This window comes from Buteo buteo, chromosome 11 (assembly GCF_964188355.1).
Source record: "Buteo buteo chromosome 11, bButBut1.hap1.1, whole genome shotgun sequence".
In the NCBI taxonomy this organism is placed as follows: domain Eukaryota; kingdom Metazoa; phylum Chordata; class Aves; order Accipitriformes; family Accipitridae; genus Buteo; species Buteo buteo.
In genome coordinates, this window is record NC_134181.1 from 6467327 (window position 1) to 6493202 (window position 25876).

Genomic DNA, 25876 nt, shown 5'->3' on the forward strand with positions numbered 1-25876 from the left:
AGACTCACCAGTGGGCAGCGAGAAGAAACGTGTACTTCTAATGATAAGTGCAGTGCGGTTCTGCGCAGGATTTCAGTTTCTCAAACTATAAGCTTACGCAGATTTTTCATGAGGGTAAATGACTTATTTTCAAACAATTTCTTTGAATTTCTTTTTCTTGGAAGCATAGTGGGAAGTTACTTAAAAAGAAAGTCACTTTGAATTTTCTCTTTTTCACTCCAGATTAGAAGAAACTCTTCTTTCTCTGAAGAGTGAATTTGGGTCACAGTGCAGTAGCGTTCAGTCCTCACACTGAATTACTTGCTGAACATGTGGTAGTGTTTTGCGACATGGTCTGTGAACTGGGAAGTAAGCTGAGCTCACCCAGCCCATTTCATTTATGGCTTTATACAAGTAAATAAGTATGTTTTCAGCCACTCAACACAAGAATGGCTTGCAAATTGCAACCGCCATTGCCTGGCAGGTTAAAGGTTAAGCTTTTCAACAGGTCAGACTACAGTGCTAATTCACCTCAGTAGTGAGTCCCAGGCAGCCTGTAATGCATATTTGTGGTGGTTGTGTTTGTATAGCATGCACATGAAATGAAAACCGTATGACAGAGGTTAGTCCTCTTAAATGGTTGTCACATTGGCTTGGGTAACTCTCGTACAGTTATCCATATGCTAGCCAAGATTCTGGTGGTATTTTTGTATAAATTTTATTGACGTGGTGAACTAAATTGGGTAATTTCATAGCTATTATAATCAGTCAGTGGCCCAAGCAACGCACGGCTTTGTTTATCATGAAAATGTTGCTAACTGGTCTGGCCAGGTTCAGCTTCCAGTGATGGCCCTCTTCCAAATGTGGAAAACCCCTTTTTTCTGACATAGAGGGTTCAGACGGGCAATCCTTGCGCGCTCAATCCACAAAAGCACCGAAGCTGTGGGCTGAGGGCTCAGCCCCTGTCGCCAGTTGTACCTCCTGAACGTCACACAAATAAGAAGCTTGCGAGAGCTCCTTGAGTTCAGTTCACAGCTGCCAAAACTTGGACTAAGGCCTGGATTAAATGAAATGTCTAAATTAGGAGGCTACATTAGGCACATCAGCTCCCTTATATATTCAGGTGGGAGAGATAGGCACTCCCAGAGATACCCCAGGGAAGTGCATTTGTCCTCTACGGGTGCCTGTCCATCCTTTGGCTCAAAAAGGAGCCCAAGATAACAAATACCCTAACACAGGCATCTGAGTTGGGCACTTGTAGTGCTATGGATCTGGACCTAGATAACTACACTTCGTGCCAAAAAGTCACCTCAAATTGCTTCTATGAAGGGCTTATATTCTTGCGTGACCTCGTGTACTACTTGGTGGACAGCCGTTACACACAAGTGTAATCCTGTGGATAGTACTGCCGATACTAGTTCAGCAAGCCAAAGATCTGTGTGTCCGAATGACCAAAAGAAGTCATTTACTGTCTTTTGTTGGCAGAGAAGTATTGAAATTTCCTCCTCTGCGAGGCAGGAAGAGCAGACACAGCCCTGGGCTTCCTCTCCCAGATCCTTCCTGACCAAGATGCCCTTCTCCAAGGGAGGAGCCGTGACCTTCAAAGTCCATGTCTTGGCACATTAGGACGTCCTCATGCGCACAGCGCACATTTGTTGCTCTGTTGCAAAGCAGGTGAATTTAAAAACTTACCATAGAGGCCAATTTTGAGAGATTTCTGCTGAAAGGTGAAATACATAGCAAATAAAAGAGAAACCCATGAATGCACGTAGCAGGAGACAACTGAGATGTTTTGGGAAGCTCCCATTTCCAGCTCCCAGAGTTCCCCTACATCCCCGAGAAAAGAAGATGAGTGGTCCCCATCTTTGCTGAAATGCTTGATGGAGCTGGCAATATCACTCCGGTTTAACACTGACTATAAATGATGCTTACATTTCAACAGCATTTTTTAATAATATTTTTCATAAGTATAAGCTAAAGGAGTTACTTTCCACCAGGGTCATGGAGAGTTCACTAAATGCTGATAGACTGTATTCTGTATTAATGGTGCTAAGCTAACTGCCTCACAGAACTGCCAGAGCCCTTTATTTAAAGAAATAGCACTGTATTTCACAAGAAAATATTTTTAAAGCTTTCCCTACTGATAATTTGCCTAAAGAGAGACAGGTCTAATTATTTATACTGAAACTGGAAGGCCCGGTATTGGATGTGTTCAATAAGATATATGCTTTATTTGAATACACATTTATAGCAGTGCGCAACACAGATCATTAAAGCATTTTGTTTTCTTTTTATTTAAGGGAATATCAGCAATTAGCTGCTTCAGCTAATTGTTGGATTTTATAAGTGACTCTTCAAAAACAGCTATGAGGATTAGGTTGAGCCTTTCTACCGAGCTCTGGGTAAGGGGTTCCACGCGGCAAGAGGAGAATCGCCACACGGGTCGCAATTTCTTCTCTTCAGCAAGAGGAAAGGATCTGCAGCTCATCTGTATCAGTTCATCTGTAGCAGCAAGCTGGGTGACAGAGATGGGACTTATCCCTGGACATGGGACGTTTGTTCATCAGGCTCGTATCGGGCTGTAGGTAAGATTCTTACTCCCTCGCATGGGTCGTGCAAGTCAAAAACTAGTTATTGGTGGTACTTGTGCAAATTCTGTAATGGTGGTGGTTTGAAAAGTGTGGCACTACTTAGAAACCAGTTCCTCGTGCAGTCACAAATGTGAAGTGACCTTAAAGCAAAATTACTAGGAAAGTGATGTATGTTAAATAATGAAAGAATCACTAGGAATAACTTGTCCCCATCAAAGCAGCGCAACCCACCAAAACCCACGTGATTGCACTGAGAATTAATTCCTTGACTCCTCGTTGGAGAGAATCTATAAAGAACAATCTGCTCACACTTCTGCCGTACCATGTCCCATTTCAAATCTATGCAGATGTAGCAGCAAAAGCCTGAAGACAATACAAAAGAGCTTCTGCTTTCTACAAGGCTTCTGCCTACCCATGATGGACCAATTTATGAAGCTGACAAAACTTACCGTTAAAATGTGAAGACCATGAAAGTGTAACATGTAATACCCAGCTAGACAAAATAACTCTTTTAGCTCTGACTATTTGGTTTAACAACTGTAGCAGGAGTGTACACAAATTTTCAGAAATACGCTTGCTGTATATGCCTCTCCGTTAAGGGCTGGAAATGCGGCCCATACCCTGTGAGCAGTGAGGTTACATCCAGAAACTGTGATATCTTGAGAACTGCAGGTTCAGCTTCTTGGGTGATAAACTGTCCATAAATGTAGTGATAGAAATTGGGGGTCATATTTAATGGGGAAACAATTCCTCAGACACTTACCTGCTAGCTTCCCAGTGTGTGGACACTGGTTCCAGTGTATTGTTTTAGAGAAGATGTGCTCTTGTGCAGCTGTGTAAGATGGCATCAAGTGACTCCAAACAAACTTGAGTTAAAGTACACAGGGAGAGAATTAATCAGTCAGGCGCTTAAGCATAAGCTTAATGTTAAGCATGCAACATAATTTTGTTAAAGTGAAATCGGTGGTATTATTTGTATGTTTAAAATTAAGCACCGAACTTATCTGTTGTACTGTATCAGGGCCTTGCAAATTTAAGATGCTTAATGTGTTTATTCTGGATTCTTCCTCTTGTTGCACATCAGAAACTGTTGCCCACAGCCAAGTGGGGTAACCCAAGCGTAGAGCAGCAGGGCAGCCCGGCTCTTGCCAAACCTTTGCTCACTCATGGATGTACTACATTTGTGTAAGTCCTCTCACCGCATCGCTAGTCTGGAGACAACTATATTTTTGCTCTCACGACTTGTTTCCTCCATGTGTGCAAAGGTGATGGACCCGAAGACCTAGAGACATGAAACCTCCATGTAAGAGTGGCACGTGAGCTGGGCCACCCCCACCTGGCTCCATCTTGATGTGTATGGAAGGGAGGTCTGGGGAGATTTAGGCAATAAACCAATATTCCCACACGCTAATGACCAAAAAAAAAATGTTCCCGAGTGATGTACTCAGCACCTTCTATTCTCACTGAAGTAAATAGTTCCTTTGGGACTACTTTCATGTGTCTTTAGGGGATGTAACCAAATTATACCACATAAGAGCTGGTAATTTTAATATTATGCTGTAAGGGAAAAACTATAAACATAACAGGAAAGACTGGATGTTTTCCATTCATATTTTTAGAAAGGTTGCTTCTCATCTGTACACATTAGTTTTTCAACATCTCTGGCAAGATTTAAATGAATTATTTAACTGGAATTGAAAAGCAAGTCTTACTTTTAAATTAAGGCAATAAAAGCTGTTGTTTTGTTGTTTTTTTTTTTTTAATTCTTAGAGTATTACCATAGAAGATAAAGATCAAAACCAGATCCGAGAGGCGATAAGGCTAACAAAACACCCAACCTCTAACCTCATGGGCAGGAGATAGATCATTTTAGACAAATGACTGGCTGTGATCAGAAGTATGGGCAGTGGAGTCTGATGAATCCATGAGGTTTTAATCAGAAGCGTTTCCACATTGCGACAGTCTTGTGCGATGAGGAGTACAGGGCAAGCGGAGCCGGGAGTGGTGCGGGGCCATGTGAACAAGCCACTGCTGCAAGAGCCATGCCAAGTTTTGTGCAAAATGCGGGGGAAAGCTGAGAACGGGCCTCGTGTAGAAAGATTGGCTTGAAATTTCAGTTTCTTGTCCTCTCTCAGTGGGAAATCTGTAAAATATGGTGAGTCACAACCCAGCAGGAGATTTTTGGTTCGGAAACCAAAACTGTCCCGGGAGAAGCACTTGGACAGCGGGGTGAGCTCTGTTCATGCGGTCGGGGTTTGGCCAGTTTGAAGCCGGGGATGTTTTTACAAGCTCAACTGACCCCTTTGAGGGCAGCAAACACGTTCGGCTTTGTGTGAGAGGTGGTAGCACCCACTCCTCGCTCCACAGAGCTGAAAATTCCCGTGTCCTTGGGTGAGGCACGGGTGGGATCTACTTGCTGGAAAAGTCAGTCATCTGAATTGTAGAGTAGGAGAGTTTCTATGCCCACACCCACCCCCGCAAAACTCTCTCCAGTATTTCCGTGCTTCCCCTTTTGCCATTAAGATGAGATTTTCTCCTGCAACTGAACAGTAAATGTTTCATAAACAGTTCCTCCGTCTGCAAGTGGACCTTGAAAATTGATTATTTTTTGTTTGTTTCTTTTAGTCTCCAAATGTTTCTGCCATTATAAGGCAGGCAGTTATTTTGCTAGGAAGGAATGTGAAGAATTAGAAAACTTGAAAGCGATTAGGACTCTGTCTTTTAAGACAGAGCCGTTCACAAAGCCTGGCATTCAGCCTGCTCAGAGCGAGCATCATGAGACACCCTGAAGCCTTGAAATCCCTCAGTTTTAAACCCCGTGGGGTGGCTTTTGCATTATCAGGGAAGAGATGATATTGCAGAGACCATTTTCTTCATATTTTAAAGGTCTCTGAGTTAATATTTATTCTAAGTAGATGTTTATTTTTGGATACTTTAATTGTTTCTAGGAAGGCCACAAAGAGTTCAATGTTATGGAGAAATGGTTACTTTGTATTTATGGTCAAAGAAAAAAGAAGAAGAAAAAAGAAAGTGCCAAACAATCCTGCCCCAGTTCTTTATTTAAGGAGACAATGTACTTTCCACCCATGCACAGGCAGTGCTTTACAGGCTGTATAATAAAACACTGTTCCAGATATTGTCTAAACAGAAACAGATTTAACCCCACTGTTGTGACTTGCATTGCTGGGTAATGAAAGTTTTCAATCTGGTTTTACTTTGTTTTATGCTCACTGAAGAACTGCACATCCACAAAACCTTGCCTTATGCACAGAGACCTGTTGTTCCAATGCCATCTCTTTGTATGTAAAGGTGAACATCCCCAAAACCGAACAAAAACCCCTAGGATTTGGCCTTTTCTGATAGGTAACGAATCACAATTCAGCCCTCAAAGTGATGTTTCCTGCAAAGACCGCAGGTTATGGAACAGAACTCAGTGGTTTCAAATGAGACTTGAAGGCGCTCATGACAATGAGGTGGTGGTGCCTGTTGCTTCATTTCGTGACGAGAGGTCTGAAACCCAAGAATTTCTAACCCTAAAACTTTTTGAGGGTGAGTCAATTCATTTACCTATGCAGTCATCCACTAATGGCATACTGAAAACTGCTGAAAAGACTCTTTAATTTAAGCTGGCTTTGAAAATTACCCATTGCTGTGTTACCTAAAGCAACCTCCGAGTGTTTCTCCATAGGGGAAAAGACCTGTGATAAGAGATAGTCCCTGAAGATCTGGGAACAAAAGATGGGCTGCAGCATATGCATATCAGGAAACGGTCCATTACTCATTAATTGCTCCATTTCCGTACACCAACGGAGGTCACCCTGTCACTGAGGACCAGAGAGATTATAACAATAATATAAATACTGCTTTATTTACAATTTTACAAGAAAACAACTTTCCATGGTTATTATATAGAGACTGTTTTTTTAACGTTTCCACAAATAGAACGCTCTTGGAGGACAGTAGGAAGTTTGTAATTTGAAGCATTTTGCAGTGGGACTAAAGGTGTATTTCCATATATCGCGGAGCCGCGTCCAGCTGTTGGGGCACGAACTAAGGACTGGGAGGAACCAGATTCTCCTCTTTGCTCCCCTACAGATTTCCTGCACGACCTTGAACAAGTTACTGAGTTTCACTGCCTGTGTGTACGGGCAGTGAAACTCTATTAGATTCCCTTTCATACTCCGTGATGCTCCCTTTCGTACTCTAAGTGAGTATTTCATATCCAGAAGAGCCACCCTTGTTCAGGTTCCCTTAGCTGCCGTGCCAGCTGCCTACCGGCCGTGGCCTATGCAATGACCTGCCCCAAAGCGCTCCAGTCCCCAAACTGGTGCTGGGGGAGGATGGAGGGAGGGTACCGGTGCCAGGCTGCTGGCAGCGTGTGCCCTGCCTGGCTGGGGCTGCCTGGGGCTTGCCGGGACTGGGGTCACTGTGGTTTTCCCATCTGCAGATCAGAGGTAACAGGATTCACCTACTGCATGAGAAACTGTGTGTGGGTAAATGCAAGTGACACTAAGGGCAGGCGTTATTATCATAATGTGTATCTTAGAAGTGCTTGAGGTAGTCACTGTAACAACATCCCCTAAAATTTGTGTCCACTTGAACTGCTCTGTCTCTGTAATTGCAGAGCAAGAATGGGCAGGTATGACTCTGATTCTTATCATCTAGGATTAAAACACAGCAATCACCCCAGCCCACCTCTTAGTATTCATTTTACTTATTAAAGCTTCCCAACAAGTCTCTGCAGTGATGTTATCTGCTAAATTGTGTGAGGTTTCTGATCATTAAGTGGATTGGTCTTCAAAGAGCTAAATGAAAATGAGCAATAAATATCAGTGTTACTTAGGTCATATAGTGCAAAATGACAAGGAGACCGAAAGACCTTCTGGCAACTGTAGAACAAACAAATATGAAGGAGATTCACTGAAGCTTCTTGTGGGTTTTTATAAAGTTTCTCAATACTTTTAATTATTTTTAAAAGCAAGTTTAAGTGGAGAAGCAGACTTGGTCTTAAGGAGCAGGAACTCCTGGAAACCCTGGCTTTTTTGTTCCGTTGCTGTGACGTGAAGTTATGTACTTTTACTCCTGCACTTTCCTCTCTGCAGAAGGGACATCGTAATATTTATGTATGCGCTGGAGAAGGTATCATTATTATGGCAATTTCCACAGCGCTTTGCACATAGACAGATGCGTTTAAGAAGGTGAGCCTCCCGCTGGTGGGTGTAAACATGAGCTTGAAGTTTTGCACCTGCAATTGTATTTCCTGTATAAAACTGAGCACTTGTACCAGTAGCAACCTGACAGCAGAGGTAAATGAGGCAGCAGTGGTTGCAATAACTTCTGCTTGTTTCTGTGTTTTCATTCACTTGGAAAAATAACCAGCCACAACAGTTGCTGGGGCAGATTGTATCCTCAACCAAATACTATGAAAATCTTCCACTGCAAGTAATATTAAACGGTTGCGTGATTTCTTAGATAGTATTTTAAGCACTTGTTTTTACTCAGTGAAAAAAGTAATGAAAAAAAAAATCAAAATGCTGCAACTTCTTATGCCTTGATTACTCTTTTTGGTCCCTTTCCCATAGTGTAAAATAATGACAGCAGGCACTGTGAAGGGGAACTTTCTCCTTGTATGAGCAGCCTAACCCTGTGAATACTGCTCTGGTGAAGCCACGTAGTCCTCCTTTATAACATGGCAAGGGAGCAGCTTTTGTAGCAAGAGCTCCGCGAGCCTGTGACCTCCCTGCATCCTCCAGCAAACCAGGGACAAACTCCTCAGCCCCGCTACAAACCCACTCAACCTGTTCTCAAAGGCCAGAGTCTTGCTCTAGCCAAGAGAAAGATTTTCCTTGTCCCTTGATCAGCTTTTCATCTTCTGGAGAAGCAATGTTTGTGAGGGGTACGATAGCAAATTTCTTTGGTAATAAAAGTACCGAAACTTGACTGTACTCCTTGCTTTGGCTCTTTTGAGGTCTTAGCTGTTGGTATCTCTTTTGTGGTGACTGAAGCACTCTTGGGTTAGAAGTGGGACCAAAAAAAAAAAAAAGAGGAGATTCAAATATTTTAATATATATATATATAATTCTAATATATATATTCTAATATGTATATTCTAATATATATTCAAATATATTCTATTTGAATGCAAATAGAGTTGGAAGACGGAGAGGCAAACAGAGAGAAATGGAAGGAAGAGTCAACTTTTTAAACAGGAAAGAAAGAAGGCTAGAACCTAAAAACCCACAAGCCTGGAGGTAACAGTCATTTCCTATTTCTGTGAAGACTGTTGGGGTTTCTCTAAAGAAAGTGGGGGCTGGGGAGAGGACAGTTCCTGGTATTTTCCTCAGCTTAGAAAGCAGAGAAGAGTTACCAGGCTTCCTGCGTGACTAAAAAGAAGTGTTACGGAAAGTGTGAACTCTACTGTAGTACCATCACATGCTGTATGGCCGGGTCTAAGGTACCATGATGACGGCGGTCAAGCAGACAAGAAATCTTTACCCGCATTTGACCCCACGGTGCTGTTCCCTGTGTATAAGGGATAAATTCTAGTTGGATGCTAAAATGATTCAGGGAAGGGTTAGAAGTGCCTTGACTCCATTCCTCCTGCCGCCGCTCAGTACTGCCTGGGTCCTTTACTCCTCAGGTGTGTGCAGTCCTCTGCAGCGGGACACCTTCCAAACACATCTGGACAATGCGCTACATCTGCCGTGTGGTGACTTAGACCAAATACACCTGAAAGCTTTCCTCACCTTGATGAAATGTGTATTCACAGAAGGTGCCAGCAACAAAAGAGTCAATAGGAGATTGCTGGAGAACGCCCATTAATTGGTTTCAGGAGATCTTCAAACTGGATTCAGAAACAAGTCAAAGCAGTGTAAGGTAACTGTAAAATTTATAGTTCAAAATTAAATTATGCACTACTTGTTAAACATAATATTTTAAACTTCTGTGGAAGCACCATAAGGGTTTTAAATTATAACCGTGATCAAGCATGATGTGAAATACTGTGGCTCCCATTCTGCAGATAGGTAAATCAGGCACAACGCACAGCGATGAAGGCTTGAACGTGTTTCCTAGGTACGGCCATAAGGACGCACATTGCCTGGGTTCTCATGCAATTGATGTCTGTCTCCTGTCCCCCTTTCCCTGGTGCATGTAGAGATTATCCATCTGCATAGCAAAAGGCCAACTACAGAGGTTTTGGTTGCTCTTATAGGATCAGATCTCTCGTGGCTTGGGCGAGGACACAGAACCGAGTAGCAGTGTTAGGATGAATGCCAATGGGTTCTGCTCCTGTTTCCCAGTTAATAGTTATTCAGCTGAGGAGGACAGTTCTGTGCAGGGGAAAATTCATTATATAAATATGTACTGAGGTGAAGCAACCCAGACTGAAGATGAGAAGGAAGAAAATTCTGGTTTCAGGTCTCAGCTCCTAACGTATGAGATTCTAAAGCTGAAATGGTTTGACTTGTGCTGGAGCCTGATGCGCAGGGACCATGTTTTTAAAGATGTCATTTTGCATTTGTTGCATCAGTTAACATTTACATAGCCTTCTATGAAATCTGGGCCATAAATGTTGATTTTAAACAAAGACATTTCCATAGGATCTTTATTGTCTGTGTAGTGGTAAAGTGCTATGAATAATTTTTCCCAGGTGCTTAAACAGGTGGTGTCTTCAAGGGAAGCAGGGCCTCTTTCATGTTCCCTATAATTTGTGCTGTCTTAAGCCTTCATTGTCAATGTCTTGGGTGAACGTTTATGGCTGTTTGAAATGTGCCTTCCCCACAAAGATGCTGGATACCCAGCTCCACGATTGGAATATAAGTGTTACAGTTATTTATTTACAGGGAAGGAAATAACACAGTGGCTCTATTTGCTACTCCTAAATTTATTTTCTCTTCTTTTGTGCAGTGTAAAAATGTTAGTCATCTCCAATGGCCCTTGGAAATAAGCTTTCCAAATATATTCTCATACTCTATATAGATGCACTGATGACACTCCAGCAGTTCAGCAAGAGGAAATCTGAAATAGTGGCACTAAATGACAAGGAAAAAAAATCACTGGGGAGAAAACTCTCCATAAAAATCTGAGGATGATTATGGAGCATTGGGAAATGTTGCCAGTGCTGGACTGCATACTCATTGAGCCCTCATTTCTCAGACGTCATTGATTAAAGGTGGATGGAAAAGTGCCACACAGAAGAGCAGACTCACGAGCTTCAGCTTCTGTTTCCATCTGCTTTTGGGCTGCAAGTTCAAACCTGTGTGACAAAATGGGGATTTTTAATCTTGTACTTGGGCCCCAAGCACAAATGGCTGGACTGAGAAAGGGCTGGATTGCCACCATTAACACACGATGCGCGTGAAGCTGTGCCACCTTCGTTAGGAACTTATGTTCAGAAATGGAAAGCAAACTGTGGCAACCAGGTTTGAAAATGGGGATTGATATGACTGCAAGCTTCCATTTCCTCCTTCAGTTTTTTAAAAAGCCATAGTACTTGCTTTCCTAAGAAACATGTGTCGTGGACTTGGATTTATCAGCATTTTTAAAAGCAATGGATGGGTATGCTTGCTGAGATCCATCAATTATGAGGACATATATAAGCTGTATAAACATTTCCATGTGGTTTGGGGTCTCCCTCAGTGACGTCCTCCGTCCGTCCTGTCCACGCTCATTTATTCTGACATACAGAGAATCCCCCCTGACTGATGACACTGCAAAAGTGAGTGATTGACCTTTCCCTGCTGTATATGTGCAGAGCTTACCCATCTGCACAGACAAAGGGAGGGGGGAGCTGCACATAGGTTTTAGGGGGCTGCATGAAGGAGTTAGTTAGTGCTGTGACAATTCAGGACGCTGGTTGTTCAGCCAAAGAGCTCAAAGAAATAAGAAGCAGAAATATGGTAGTATATGAAAATATCACCTCTGCTTCTCCAGCCACATGTAAATCATCCCTAGGATAATACTATATATATATATTTTTTTTAAATATATATATTTATTTTTGTATATATGTGTATATAAGCCTTTTTTCCATTAAAGAAAAAAGCTGTGATTAGGGCATGTAAGCTGAAGCAAACTACTGAGTATCTATTTTGTTCAAAAACTCCGAAACAATTTTTTCTTCTTCCTCCTCATCATTTTTCCAGCCATATGGATTTGCCAGTTCACTGCATCATTGCATGTTTAGAACACAGCATTTCTTCAGCAGCTGTCACTATCTCATAATGCCATAGTACATCTTGTATGCTGAGTTGCAGGCCACAATATGATAGAAAACAGCTTACACTTAAAGAAAAAACGACCCTCTCTTGACATCCATTTGGATGCTGGTTGTGGACTTAGAGAAGGCAGAGAGAGCACTCGCAGCTCTCTCAAATATGTCCACTATTCCAGCTTTGTGCCAGGGCTGCTAATTCACCACCACTGCTTGACATTTAGCACGCTACAGTTTAGGGTACATTTCCCAGAGACATGGTTCTTTTTTCCCTTTGCTAACCTGTGACACGCAAGTTAGCTACTGGGATGGAGCCTGGGAGCCTGACTTGCTAACGGGTGTTTTCAGACTAGGAAAAAGATGGGTGAAAAGAGAATAGGTGCGTGCCCACACAAAAGTTGTGTGCAAATTTTGGAGATTTCAATGAACTGGATTAAAATTGCCCTCAGTCTGGCCATAATGATATATTCAGTTCAGGATTAGAGCTGAAGTACCAAAACATTCATCAATACGCAATCTTCTTCCCTGTCCAAAAGATAAAGAATCTGTGAGAACTGCCCTAAAATGATGTTGTCGGGAAGGGGTAGAGAAGTATTGAGGCTATCTTTTGCCATTGCCGTAATCTTCCTTGCCCGGCAGCCCTCAGACGTGGCCAAGAGCTGGGGAAATTGCTCTGTGAACTCTCTTGTCACATCATCACTCGCTGCACGCCCACTTTGGGCTAAAACTCAGGATTTGCTGAGCACGTGGCATATGTTCATCTGGTCGTGTGAGAGCATGTGTGGGTGTTGGGTCACAGGGAAGGGAGTCTCTTGCCCTATTTCTCATGTAGTCACAGAGAGCTTGAGTTTGGTTGTGTTGGGGCTACCCCAGCTGAAGGCTTACCCACATAGGCTGTATTTGATGCAGATGTTCAGGCTGTGGTACTTTTTCAGAAGTTCGGCGGATGTGACTTTCAGCTCATGCTTATCATTTGACCATCACCAGAACAGGAAGAAAGGTTTGGCTTTTTTTTTTTTTTCTTTTTTTTTTTTTCTTTCTAATGAATATTATGATTTGATAGCTTGAATTATCAAAGTATCTTATAACACGTTGCAGATGGTGGTTTAATGATGTAACATCCCTTCATAGAAAATAAAACACATACCTGGTAGTTAGATTGAATGTGATCAGATAGCATTAGATCACAAATCGGTGTTGCTAGCACCTCTTACGTGAGCCTGCATGATGAGATTTTACAAAAACCAAACGCAACCAGGAAATATTTCTTCTTATAGTCAGTCATTAGCAGAGAAAGAGCAATTGTACAGTACTAAGATTATCCAGCAGTAGAAAGAACATCCTAATCCCAGACATGACAGACAGGATGTCCATTAGGAATGGTAGCCACTGATCAATAGTCTAATTTAGCATAGAGACGTTTTATTGCTTTGGGAGCTGGAAGGAGAAGAGGGAGGTATTGCAGTGTCTTCAGTTCTAGTCCTGCCTCTGCCGCTGATGCACCCCGAAGAAACACTGGCTGACTCCACTGCTTTTCCACAGCCATAGGATCAAGCAATAATTCTAAACTAGCAGACCATTATGTATTTTGAATCTGCATTTGATTATGTATGGGGCAGCACAAAGGAAGAAAATCCATTTCTGACAATGTCAGGAGTAGGCTGGCATTTGTCTGCAGTTTGTTTCGGATCAAATCCAGCAAATGTCTAGGCCATCAGCAAAGAAAATAATTATGAAAGACTTTTTTCAGACATTTGGTGCCTTTTTCAATTTTTAATTTTTTTGGGGTAATAAAAAAATATAGAGATAAAATTCCAAAGCAGAACTTTAAAAAAAATTATTTTCTACAAATATGCAGATATTTTCTACAGGGTATTTTTAATGTTTTCAGAACACCTCTGTCCCGTGTTCCCCTCCCATGCTTCTCAGAAATGAGATTTCGGACTGCGAGCTGGTAAAGTGCATCACTTTCAATGGTGAACTCGGCTGCCAGAGGTTTTTCTAACCGGGCGAAGGGGTAAAAGTTGCTACTACTACATGAACTAGCTAATTAAGAGTAAGCATTACCAGTAAAAACTTTATGTGCTAGAATTTATGTAAGGGTCAGGTAATCACATGAGTAGGAGGTGGCAGACAGCATGCTGGCACACCGCGGCTCTCGCTCGGCTCTGCCTCCTCTGAGGAATTGCTCCCTGTCTAAAGCTCGGGGAGGGCATGTCTAACTTAACGCAGGAAAAGTGATAAAATGGTGGTAGCAGAGCCTAATAGATTTTCAAGGAGATTGAGCAGGAGCCACAGAAGGTAGCAGTGAGGCATAGAAAGCAAAAGTACACCAGGCCTCGTTTAATTATCTTTTTCACACTGCATTAATCATCACAAAAACAGGATTATGCCTATTTTTACATCAGTGTTGGAGGGTAATACAAATGTCATTTTGTGCACTGTCTGTCATTAGCAACTGTTAAAGGTTTGAAAAGCAAAATAACGAAGGCAGGCTGCTCCCTTGACCTATTTTTCACCAACAACTTTTTCCCCTTTGACCTCTGAATCTGAATTTCCCTTATCAAATCATCATCTGATTTCCTATGACTGTTCTCTCTTTCCCCAGCCCCCACAGCCACCCTGGTATAGGTTGTTCCCACGACTTCTCTCTTCAGCTGTCTTGTTTTATGTGCTGGTTTGACAGCCATTGTTTTTCTTCCTCCAGCATCCATAACTCCTTGCTCTCCAGTAATCTTCCTCCTTCTGCAGTTGCTCTTCCAGCAGCTCCGCTGCTCCTTTGCTGTCTGCTCCGTGGCTTGGCTCAAACCCTGGCGCACCAGCTCTCAGTTACCTTGGCCCGAGCCTCCATCCCTACCTCATGCCTTCTCCCTCTTAAGGTCTCTACGTACGTCTAAAAGGGACCTAACGTGCTTGTTTGTGCTTGTCTCTCTGCTTCTGTTTACTTCTCCGTTCCTGTTTTTCTCTCTGACTTCTTCACTCTCCTCCACTGTCCCTGTTTCCTCCTTTTTGCCTCCACCCTTGAAATAATTTAAATAACTCTTTTTTTTTTTTTTTTGCTATGGTCTCCATCTAGATGTGACTGTGATATGACATTTCAAAAAGAGGCACACAAATTTGGCTAGCTATATGCTTAGAGAATGGTTTAATGATGTGGGATCCTTTCTCACCCCCACAAGGGCAATACATTAGTTATGAAGTTAAATATACCTGTTGCTATGCTTGCATAATTATTCTTCCTACACTCAGGGAGGTAGAGGTTCTGTATTAAATTTAACTGTAGCAATTGTCTCAGTGATGTCTCAGGCTGACTCTTGCAGCAAAACGTGCAGTTTTCAGTGTTCTTAAAAGACTGACCTTGCACTTCACCAGGAATTCCCTTCGTCTGAATTTATGCGAGGAGGCTGAAGAAAATAAGTGCATGATATCTTCTCAGGTGGAATTTATCCTAATCTTTTCAACTCCTTATACTCATGTATCAGTATAAACCCTGACATATAGCTCACCTTTTTCCTGCACACACCTGAGATTGCTCTGTATTATCTCTGGCTTGGAGGTACGGAGGTGTAAGTATTGCAAAGTTAGGCAAAATTCCAGGCTGATGTGTAAGATGCTGTGCTTTTCACGGGGGTGAAATAGTAGGACATAAGTCTGCAATCCAGACTATGACAATTTCCAGTGATTTAAGGATACGAGATGAATCAGATCAGTCACAGCTCCGATTTCGGAGGAATGTGCAGGAATATATCTTCTCACATTAACATCCCCTGACTGTGATCAGTCTTTATCACCCATACCTCGACCTGAATGATGGACAATGGACTGCATCTGTTTCTACTTTACTAATTTGATATACCTAAGGAAACTACTCTTGCAGGAACTTTAAAGATGAAAAATAGCACCAATTATATTCTCTAATACAATTGATTTCTACGTACCCATGTGTACATTTCTGATTCTGTACAATTCTACAGCCAACCCCATAAGAAGGGATTTTGTGATGATCTCAAAACTTTCTTTCCCAAGACTGTGCATAAACACACTGCAAAGCCATATTTATAGGCAGATACTCCAGAACTGTCGATAAGAATAAATAAGGTTAACTATATGCAGATCCAAAAATGTTACCCATTTGTACAACAATGGGTCAAATAAATGTAGCAAAACCTCTTTTTGGTTCTTGTCTTTTCTGGTTTTGTGTGCCGCCATGTGCAACCTATTTTGCAGTGGGCACTGAAGGCAAATCTGCTCTTTTGCTACTGTACCCACAGCAAAGGCATTAGGAGGTAGCTGAGATCTTTCATGGAAAAAAAAGCTGTGTTCATACAATATCTGATAATACAGTGGAAAAGGCAGCACATTTTAAAATTAACCAAAGCAGATACTTTTTCATGCCATTGAAAAGTCATCTCTGGAACTCACTGGCATAGTAGCATAGCCTTAGGTAGGGATAGTTACACGGGTTTGTATTATAATAATAAGGTTTGTAATTCAGGATTTTAAAAAGGACATAAACCTTGCTGTTTCATTCAGGAAGCCAGTACCTGGTTAGGCTCTGAAGAAATGCCTGTACAAGTAAGTTATTCCATCAGCTCGGTGCAGCAGGTATTTTTCACCTTGCTCCAGAGAAGGGTGGGAGGATCTAGTAACTGATGAAGACAGGATACCAGACAAGATGGAGCATTGGCTTGATTCCATATGATAATTTCAGTGTAATTGTTTTGCCTTTAGGCTGCTGTATCTGATTAGACCAGTCTCTAGCTGATCCAAGGTTAGGAGAATGCAAAACCACTGTAGTGTTGTGCTAAACACAATGCAGCCAGACCAAATAATCTGGGTCAGTTGTCCATGCAGATCTGCAGATACAGACACACATGCAGTTTTGAATGAGGAACGTAACATACAGTAGCTCCAAATTTGGGAGGAGAATTAGTAATTTGCTTAGATAAAAGTTGTGGTCTCTACAGTAGCCTGGGTAATCATATAAATAAATATAAAAGTCCATTTTAGAGCAGCGTTCTTTTAATACTAATTGGATGCAAAAATCTTATCACATTAGTAACCTTCATACCTTTATAATAAGTCTTTTATTGTATTAGCCAGCTTGGTTTTCACTAATATGATACGAAAGACTTGCTAATATATTAGGAAAGTCACTAACACTATTAATTTACTAGATAAATTACTTCTCTATCTTGGAACTTTAAATGAAATGGAATTCACTAATCCTAATTGGTTTGCCTTCTACCAGAATTATTTCCCATTAGTTCAGCATGTTTTCTTTTTTCATACTTGAACAGAAGAGATTTCTTAAACTCAGAGCCTTGGGGTACAGTATATGGGTTTATTAATTATCAGGTATTCATTCAAGGGGGTTAATTAAGCAATAACTTTCCATTGACTGGAATATACAAAGGAATAAAAGGCTTGACTTGTCCTGCTGATTAAAGCACTGAGGCCATTGTGTCATCATTTTGCTCCATTTGGTTGTGGGGGAATAAAGATTTTCCACTATTTAACATAATTGGCCGAGAGCTGGGAGACCCCGTTCCTTATGTACAGGAAGTTTGTTGATTTTTGTCCTCTCCCCCCGCACCTCTGCTTGGCGGCGAGTGCTGTGACCTTTCCTTGTGGCTGTGGACCTTGGTGCTGTTATGCATGTTTTTATCACCTGAAGACTTGAGAACTGCAATGCAGTAAAGGGAGCTAAATCCCCTGGGAAATGAGGAGCCGGTGCAGAAGGCAAGCATCCTGCTGAATAAGCAGGGTATCTCGCTGTAAGCACATGACACCGATGCTGAGGAATTGGTACTTGGCTGCGTATTGGCTCCCAGGCAGAGTTTATGGTGTTGGCTTTGACGTTTGGGCCTAATTCAAACCTCTTTGGAATCAGTGGAAAGACTCGCCATGTACTTCAATTGATTTTGGATCAGGCCCAGCGGTCTGGGAATAGCTTGTCTATGTGAGAGACACCCTCTCTTCTCAGGGGACATTGCCTCATCGTTTGAGAGGAGCAGCATGTCAGCTGGAACGTCGTTTTTTGGGAAGGAGAGTGAGCTGCTCTCGAGTGAGGACTTGAGACTCTCGCAAGGGCTACTTTGGTCCAGGGCTCGTCCTGCAGGGACTTGAACCTGTTGGCTTCTAGGGTGTACCTTTGAGGAGCGGATCCTTTGAGGGCGTAAATGAATATATTAGAATAGGTGGAAGAGAAAGGGGTTTTTCCTAGAGCTTCCCTAGGTCCGACCAAAGTCCATGTCATGGAACAGCCTCCCCAGGGCCACGGCAATCGTTTTTAATTAGAGCAGCCTCCGAGCATCTCTCGATTATGCTGAGGAATGGGGCTTCGCTGAGAATTTAGCTGACCCAAGCTGTGGGAGCGCAAAGGCCATCGTTGCGCAGGCCTCCCACGTACCCTCATTTGCCCTGTGTGAGTCTTCAGCCCGAGCCAGCTCTCTGCCGTCCAGCTCTGGAATCCATTTATAAAAGAAGCTTGTGGTTGTGTCTGTTTGTTGGTAAATGCATATTATACACTAGCCGGAGCTGGCTGGCTGACTGAAACTGCCGCTCGCAATCAGCCGTGCATCACTGAGTCAGCGCATCCCAAAGCCTGAGCACATCTCTGCCCAGGGGAGCAGGGCTGGGTCCCACCACGCCCGGGAAGGTGGGGCCTCCGGGGACCGGTGCAGGAGCCCACTCGTCCCAGGCAGGGAAGGAGAAGGAGGTGGAGCCGCGAGCTGGAAAAGTGTGTGATATTAGAGTGACTGCCGAGTTTATTCTCCAACAAGCGTTAGCATGCTCTTCTTTCTTGATTCTTTTGGCGATTGTGGCAAAGCGCAGATGTTATGCAATGGTAGGACTGGTAACGCTGGCCACTGCCAACTGTAGTGCCAGGAATCGTTCATAAGCTTCCCAGCAATGAGCTCTGTCAGCACATGCTTCACCTCCTGTTGCCATCGCAGGCACCGCCATTGAGCCAAGCCGTGTCGCGGCTGGGAGTTCCATCGGCGAGGACTCCACCAGTCTTCTGGGAGAAGGGCTCCTTGCCCCCGTGACACCACTCCGCTGTGCCCAGGCCATCCGCTGGTAACTCTTGCAAAGTAGCTCTGCAGCTCAGCCAGCGAAGCCGAAATTCCAGCATCGCCTTACCGAGAGGGACATTTTGGTAAAATGAAAAGATTTCGAAATCTCAACAAGAAAGGCTGTAAGATTGCCTTGAGTGTTTGAAATAATGTATGTATGCATATATCTAGGTATACCTGTATAACTACATGAGCCAAATGACTTGCTTTGGCTTGCTTATCATTCTGAGACATAAAACAGGTAATCTGGCTTTATTTGACACCTACGATAATCATCCAAGAAAATGAGAGGCTCTGTAATGGAGGTCTATAAACAGGTCTTGCAGGTCATTCGCACAAGCTGGCTCTGCACGCCAGGGCTCTATGGAAACGTGGCTATAAACACCGTGTTGGATCAAGAGCTTCTCTACTGACAGAAAAGACGAACGCTAAAGCTGAACAAAACTGAATAAGTCTCAGAAAATGATTCACTCTCTTAATTAATTTTCCATTTTGGTTGGTGGAATGCCCTTAGGTGGCTGCAGTGGGCTTGAATTTCTTCTTTCTGGGCAGAGTTCACCTTTGCACAAGGACTGGGAAACTCTCCTCTCCCACCCTCCATGCACTGAGGAGCCCAAGCAGGGAATATTTTCCTCTACCCAAATCATTCTGAATCACACTAATTTCTTAAGGCACAGTCACATGTGGCTCAGAGGCTTATTTAATTGCCAGCGCAGTGGTATGCTGGGAAGCCTGTAGCCTTGCTTTGTTAAGCAATGCTCCATTCCGGTCTCATAGAAAGTATCCCCAAGTGCATCAGCGCAGTTTTCTGTCACGACAGCCCCCAGTAAAAGCAATTGTACGTGTGAGCAGTCCTTCTTGCAAAGGGTGCAGCGTTCTCTGGGTTCATTTCCCGGCTGCCTTCGTGCTAGGGCTCTTCGTTCGCCGGGTGAATCAAGCCCTCATAAAATAAGGCAGAGCCAGCGAGCAGAGTCAGGCATGCATTCCCTAACCGTGCAGGATTCAAACGCCCGTGGTCTGCCATCTTGTACCGGTACAGCTGGAGCAAACTCATGCTGCAGTGCGAATGTTCGCACGCTGCTTTTGTGTCAAGTTTGTCTGCTCGTTGAAGTTCAGTAGAAACAGTTTGCTTGCTTTCTTTTGAGTAATAACAAATGAAAGGCGCTGCTCCAGCCGTTGCTTCCATGATTTACAACTACATCCTTAGGCACAGTTTCCCCACCGAAATCCTTTGCTCTGATCAAGAGACGGGACGAAAGGAGTGGAAAGAGCCCCCGTGTCATGCCCCAGGCCAGGCCATCCTAGGGAGGGGATAGGCAATCCTGTGCCTTATCTCTCCCAGCTCTCCCCCTACAATATGCTTGGAGAAATGACTAAGCTGGGGAGAGGAGCTGGAGCAACGCTAGGTAGGTGCGTAGGAGGTTGCCGGTGGGGTTGTGCCAGCTTACGCGGGGAGTCACCTTGACCTGGTGCTACAAAGGGAATGTAATTCTTTCCACTCCTGCCCCCCAAACTGCACAGCATAAATTGTATCATTTTCTTATTTTCAAATAGCATTTCTGTATGCATTATTAATGTAACTAAACCCCAAACCTTCAATTTATCACTCCCTGGACACTCGCTCTTGGAAATGTGTGTTATATCATTGTCTGTTTAGAGATGGTGTTAAGTTCTAGCTGGAAAAGAAAGGTGTGGTGTTGGAAACTGTATCTTTCTGGAAAGGAACACCAAAGTTTTGGTTTTTTGTTTTCTTTTTTTTTTTTTAGGACAGCAGTGTGTCAGGGTCTCTCCTGATCTGGGTGGAGGGGGACAGCAGGGTAATGACAGGCCATGGTCCATTTTATTCTATCCCACCAGGCAGGAGCTACAGTTTGGCTGCTTTTGCCATTGTGCCTGCATTCATCAGTGATTTGATTGTTTTCTCCCTTCCAGTATTTTCCCAATAAACTTCTGTTTAAACGCCAAAATGTAGCCCACTAAGAAAACATGGTTATTTTGTTCTATCAAGCTTTCATCTGGTTAGGCCTTAAATTTCCACTGCCCTGAGGAAGACTTAGATTAGGGTGCTCCATATGGTGCCAGAGATGAGAGAAGGTTTGTGTAGCTGGGGATTTTTAGCAAACCATCAGAAGCTTTAGGGTTTCGCTCTACTCCTGAGAAAAGCTGCCGGCAGAAGAATAGGTTCTCATAGTCAGATCGGCAGAAAAATTACTGACACCTCTAAGAAGCCAGGTGGGGACTGCAGTTTTGGCCCAGTGGGATTTTTAAAGTCAACTTTCCCGTGGAAGCCATGTGAAGTCAGTGGAGATATTTCCATTGATTTCAGAAGGCTTTGAGATATATCCCGTAGGGTAAAAATCTCATAGGCTCTTCAAAACCTGAGTTAGGTGGATTTGAGCAGCAGATCTGTGTTAAAGGGGCAGGGGACATCCACTCCCTTTCCTTCTGAGGAGGAGAGAAGGTGCAGAATATGAACCTGTTGGCTTATCTGCAATGTGATGTGGCCCCAGATCAACCGCTGCCCGTTGCAGGGAGCTACAAGGGATGTGCTACCCATCCAGCCATCGTCCCTCGTGAGGTCTCACCAACATTTTCCCTGGGCAAGCTGTGCTGCAGTGGAGCGATCAGGAGTCATCGGTGCTTTGGAGCCTATCATGATCTGTGCAATGCAGGGGTGGAGGCCACAGCTTCTTGGGTCTCTTTATGCCTTCTCCCAGATGGGAAAATAGCTTTTTTGTGGAAGGCTGAAGGATGGGAGCCAACCAGCATTAGCACGCACGCCTTGGGGAGGCCGTTGCCTTCAGGCAGGAATTAGACAGGACAGTTGAGTTGAAACTGGAAGAAATTGCTCCTGAAGCACTCCGTGGTGGAGCGTAAGGTTTCATGTCTAACGTCTAGAACCTGCACTCAACTGCGCTCGGGAGAAGCCGGCTGTTTAACTCTGGGTACTGCAAGCGGGGCCAGGATTTCGACTCCCATAATTAGCAGCTAACGTCAGGACTTCAGTGTGCCAGGCAGCAAAGGGGTCCCTTCTCCAAACATCTGCCCCCAGCGCCCTGCTAGGAGGAGAAAAATATGAGCACGGGGAATTAAAGTGACAGCCCCCGCGATCTGGCATATGTCACTGCCTCCGAGGCTGATTTAACTGGGCAGCAGGTAGGAAAGACAAATATTCACTAGAGGAGCTGGAGAAAATGGAGGCAAGGCAGAATGAGATAAAACCTATTAGAGAGAGTGTTTTACAGTGCAATTCCTTGGGGGGCTGGGAAAGAAGGAGAAAGCTCACCATAAATGGAAAAAGGCTTGAACTATAATTAATTTACCTTGTCGGAGCTTTTTACCACATTTCTACCGTATTTCCATGCACGAGAAAAAAGTGCACCAAAACTCACATGTTCTGTATTTTTCAAGTGCACAACAGATACCTGTCTCACAACAGGCTAGCATGGTAGTATGTTTGCTCGGTATACGTAAGGGCTGGTGATGGTCTTGGACTTCAGCTTCAGATGAAATAATCAACCCCGACTGAAAGGGCATTTGTTGGAAAGGCAGTATGAGAAAAGATGCTGCTGCTGTCTGAACTGCCTGACTCCTGCAAATAAGCAACGCAAAGGAGAGGTTTTCTTGGAAATCTGTAGGCAAGAGGCTGGGCTCCACTGCTTACACTTAGCCAAATGGGAATCATCAGGAGCAGCGAAGGCAGCTCCCCTCCCAAAGCTGCTGGTCACTCAAAGTCCATCTGGAATGTGACAGTCAACCTAGATTCTCTCTGGCTCATACCTTGCCAAAAAGAGGCTAGGAAATCAGACTATATTTAACATTTCCAGCACCAGCTGTAGTCGATTCCAGCTCAGTTACCTGTGTGGGTTCTGCAGGTAAAGGTACGCCTGTACCAAATGTAGTTTGTGCCTCTCACAGTGGTGTCAGCAGCAGAGGAGACACTGAAAGATTTGATCAGCCTGAAGCCAGAACTCACATAAACACTTTTGGTGTGTAGAACTAAAGCAGATAAAAATGACAGGATTCCGGTGAAGGTCTGAACTGTCCCCAGGTTCAAGGATGCTTGGATCAGGGGCTGGCATCTGATAGGAAATTTGGGCTAAATTTTGCACTTTCCCCTTTGTAGTGTTGACTATACAGAAAAAAAGAAATATGTGGAAGGAAGCAAAGTATATATATACTTCTGCAGCCTAAGAGCTGGTTTCAGTACTGCATACTTTTATGTAGAACTCAATAAAATGCATTTGCAAACATAATTACAGATGCAGCAATGTTCTCTAATAATGGATTATATAAAGCATGTTATGAAATGCATTCATATCAAGTTCTTGGCAAATTATACTGCCTACTGTAACCAGGTGTTATAAAACCAATTATGGGTATATAGGAATTACCAACACAATGTATGTACCCCTTAAATAAAATACAATTTCAGGTGGTTGTAAAACGTGCTGTAGAGGGTGGTGGTGTTATTTTGAACACGCTGGAGCCAGCAGCACAGGAGGGGAAGCCGTTCTGGGGGAAAGCATGGTGATAAATGGTGCTTCAATGCCTATCGGCTGACTCTTGGCTCAAGGCCTACAGGTTGATCCAGCTGTCCTTCTGTGCCACAATATTTTGTCCTGTTTTGTAGTCCCGTAAATTCCCATCAAAATATGTAGCACTTTGCTCGCCTAAGTAATGAATGAAAAATAATTAAGACCCTAGTCCTGAATTAATATCAAGCATTTATGGTGTTGCTTCAATTTGCTGGATTCCCACATGAAGGCTTTATCCGAAGCCTTTTCAGTTTCAGTGGAAATTTACTATTGAATTGGGCAATCTCTGGATAAAGTCTTGGTTTAATTTTGTCAGATTATTTCTTTAGGGCAGAAGGGATGTTATTCTGAGTTATTAGGTTGTGGATTTTGCCGTGTCATGAGAAAAACAAATGGATTTCTTATTCTGCTTCCTCATCACTAAAAACAACCTCTAGTAAAAGATAAGCAGAACCAGTACAGATAAAAAGGAAGCCCCTTCCCTTTTCTCCCCACAGTGAACCTTTACCCAAACTCTTTTTTTGTATGGTTCCTGTTGTTGTTCCTATATTTCCTAGTTCTGCCTAGGACAGGGAACACAGCCACAACCACACGGGTTCCCATCATCTTGGCTCTTTGCTATTCAAAAAAATCTTCTCCAGCCCAGTTTTTGTAACAACGGATGTTTGGGTAGTTTGAGAAAGCAAATAGTGCATGGACTATGGCTGCCACATCAGCGAACTACAGTTTCAGCTGAAGCATGCAGCTGCAGAAACATATCCCTCAATATATCAGATAAAACTGTTTTGAGAATGAAGTGCACCATATAGCATGCCCAAAGCCCAGCTCTCTGGATCAAGGGACCTGGCTGCGATTGAGTAAGGTGCCCTTTGAAGCCATTTTCCTGCATGTTTTCCTATGAAGTCCAAGTAGATTCTGGTGCATAACCACTCTTATGCAGACGTGAGATTGGGATACAGCAGGGACATGTGCTTAAATGCAGAAACTTAGATTTATTTCCATAAAAGCAGCCACACGGTTAATTTGCAAGTACATCTTTCCTCCAAGGACCTCAAAACACTTCACAAATATTCTTGGAGGCTCAGAATGTTCTTGCACTTGGCTAAACTTGGTCTGAGAGAGGTTAAGTGATTTACTCGAGGTTTCCCAGTAAATCAGAGGTAGAGGTAGGAAGTGAAACAGGATCATGACTGCAAATGACATCCTTTAACCTTCGGAGGTGCTACTGTGTGCAAATAAAGGCCTGACCCTGCTAGCCTCACTCATGTGAGCAGTGTCTCTGAAATTAATGGAATGACTGGCATGAGAAAAGGGCTGCAGTGTTGGCCTCTTTAGGCCTGTCCCTGTGTAGTGTTTAATATTTCCTAAGAAATACTGTTTGGCTTCACCTCGTACCAAAGCATCTTACAGCAACAACAACAACAGCAGCAACGGAAATCTCAATTTCATTTTTTTCCTCCAGTGCATAGGAGCCAAGGTCCAAGGCGAGAGCTCTCTCTGGGCAGGCGCTAAGCCACAGGGACCTGAAGACACTTGGTGCTTCTTGAAAATGGGCTCTGACTTCTCTGCTTTTCTCCTTCACAGGAAAAGAAGAGGTTTGGCGTCACAATATGGACCTACACGTTTCTCAGCTGGTAAAAACCATAGTCCATATTTCTTCTTAGCAAACGTTTGGCTCTACCCCAACTTCAGCAATCACAAAGACTAATATATAAGAAAGACTGCATTAAAAATATAATGTAAAAATATGTCCTTAATAAAAGGAAGCGAGAATTGCAAAATTCTTTCTTCTTTCTCTGCAGAAAAAAAGGTTTCTAGCTATGAGCCACTTTTTGCCTCTTTAAGTTTCTGTGCTTCTTATTCCACTTCTTTAGCAGGCTTGAAATGAATGAAGAGGTAAAAGATGAGAGAGTGACATAGGTAGTAAATTATGTAAGTTATATAAATGCATGGCAATAGCAAGCAGATTTCAATGCTAATGCGGATGGCAGAGATTTCTACCGTTAAGGAAGAAAAGAGGGAACCTGCAGCATCTGAAGAGAAATCGGCTGACTGAACTCCAGCGCCTGCTCCAGCCTGCAGAGATGGGAGACTGCCACAGACGGGGAAAGTGGAAGCGACTCCTGAAACCTGCAGAAGTGACAATTCCCTGAAGCTTGAACTTCTGCAATAAAGGGAAAGAGATCATTAACTGCCAGCGAGGAGCGTTTGTGGAGGAGAGAAGAAAAAAGAAGGAAAAAAAAAAACCTCTTTAACTCTGGAGTTTTTAAAAGTGCCCTTGTTTGTTTTCTTGGCAGAGGAGCGGAGCATTTGGCACCCATCCTTGGAAGGTGGCCCAACTGTAAAAATGCTGGGGTTGGCCCTTTCCATGCTGTTGCTAAGCGGATGGCCCAATAGCCTTCCAAACCCCACCCTGCGCTCCGGCCGGATCCAGGCTCCAGCCCGCCTGTATCAAAAGCCTCTCTTCTCCCACTT

At 43.3% G+C, this 25876-nt stretch overlaps 1 long non-coding RNA gene across 1 annotated transcript; it reads left to right on the forward strand.

Annotated features, from left to right (window-relative positions):
• Nucleotides 1-1471: 1471 nt before the first annotated feature.
• Nucleotides 1472-25632, forward strand: LOC142036243 (uncharacterized). Its single transcript, XR_012652125.1, has 5 exons — nucleotides 1472-1653; nucleotides 2280-2564; nucleotides 8720-8821; nucleotides 9211-9446; nucleotides 24986-25632. It is a non-coding gene; the product is annotated as an uncharacterized LOC142036243 (long non-coding RNA).
• The last annotated feature ends 244 nt before the right edge of the window (nucleotides 25633-25876 follow it).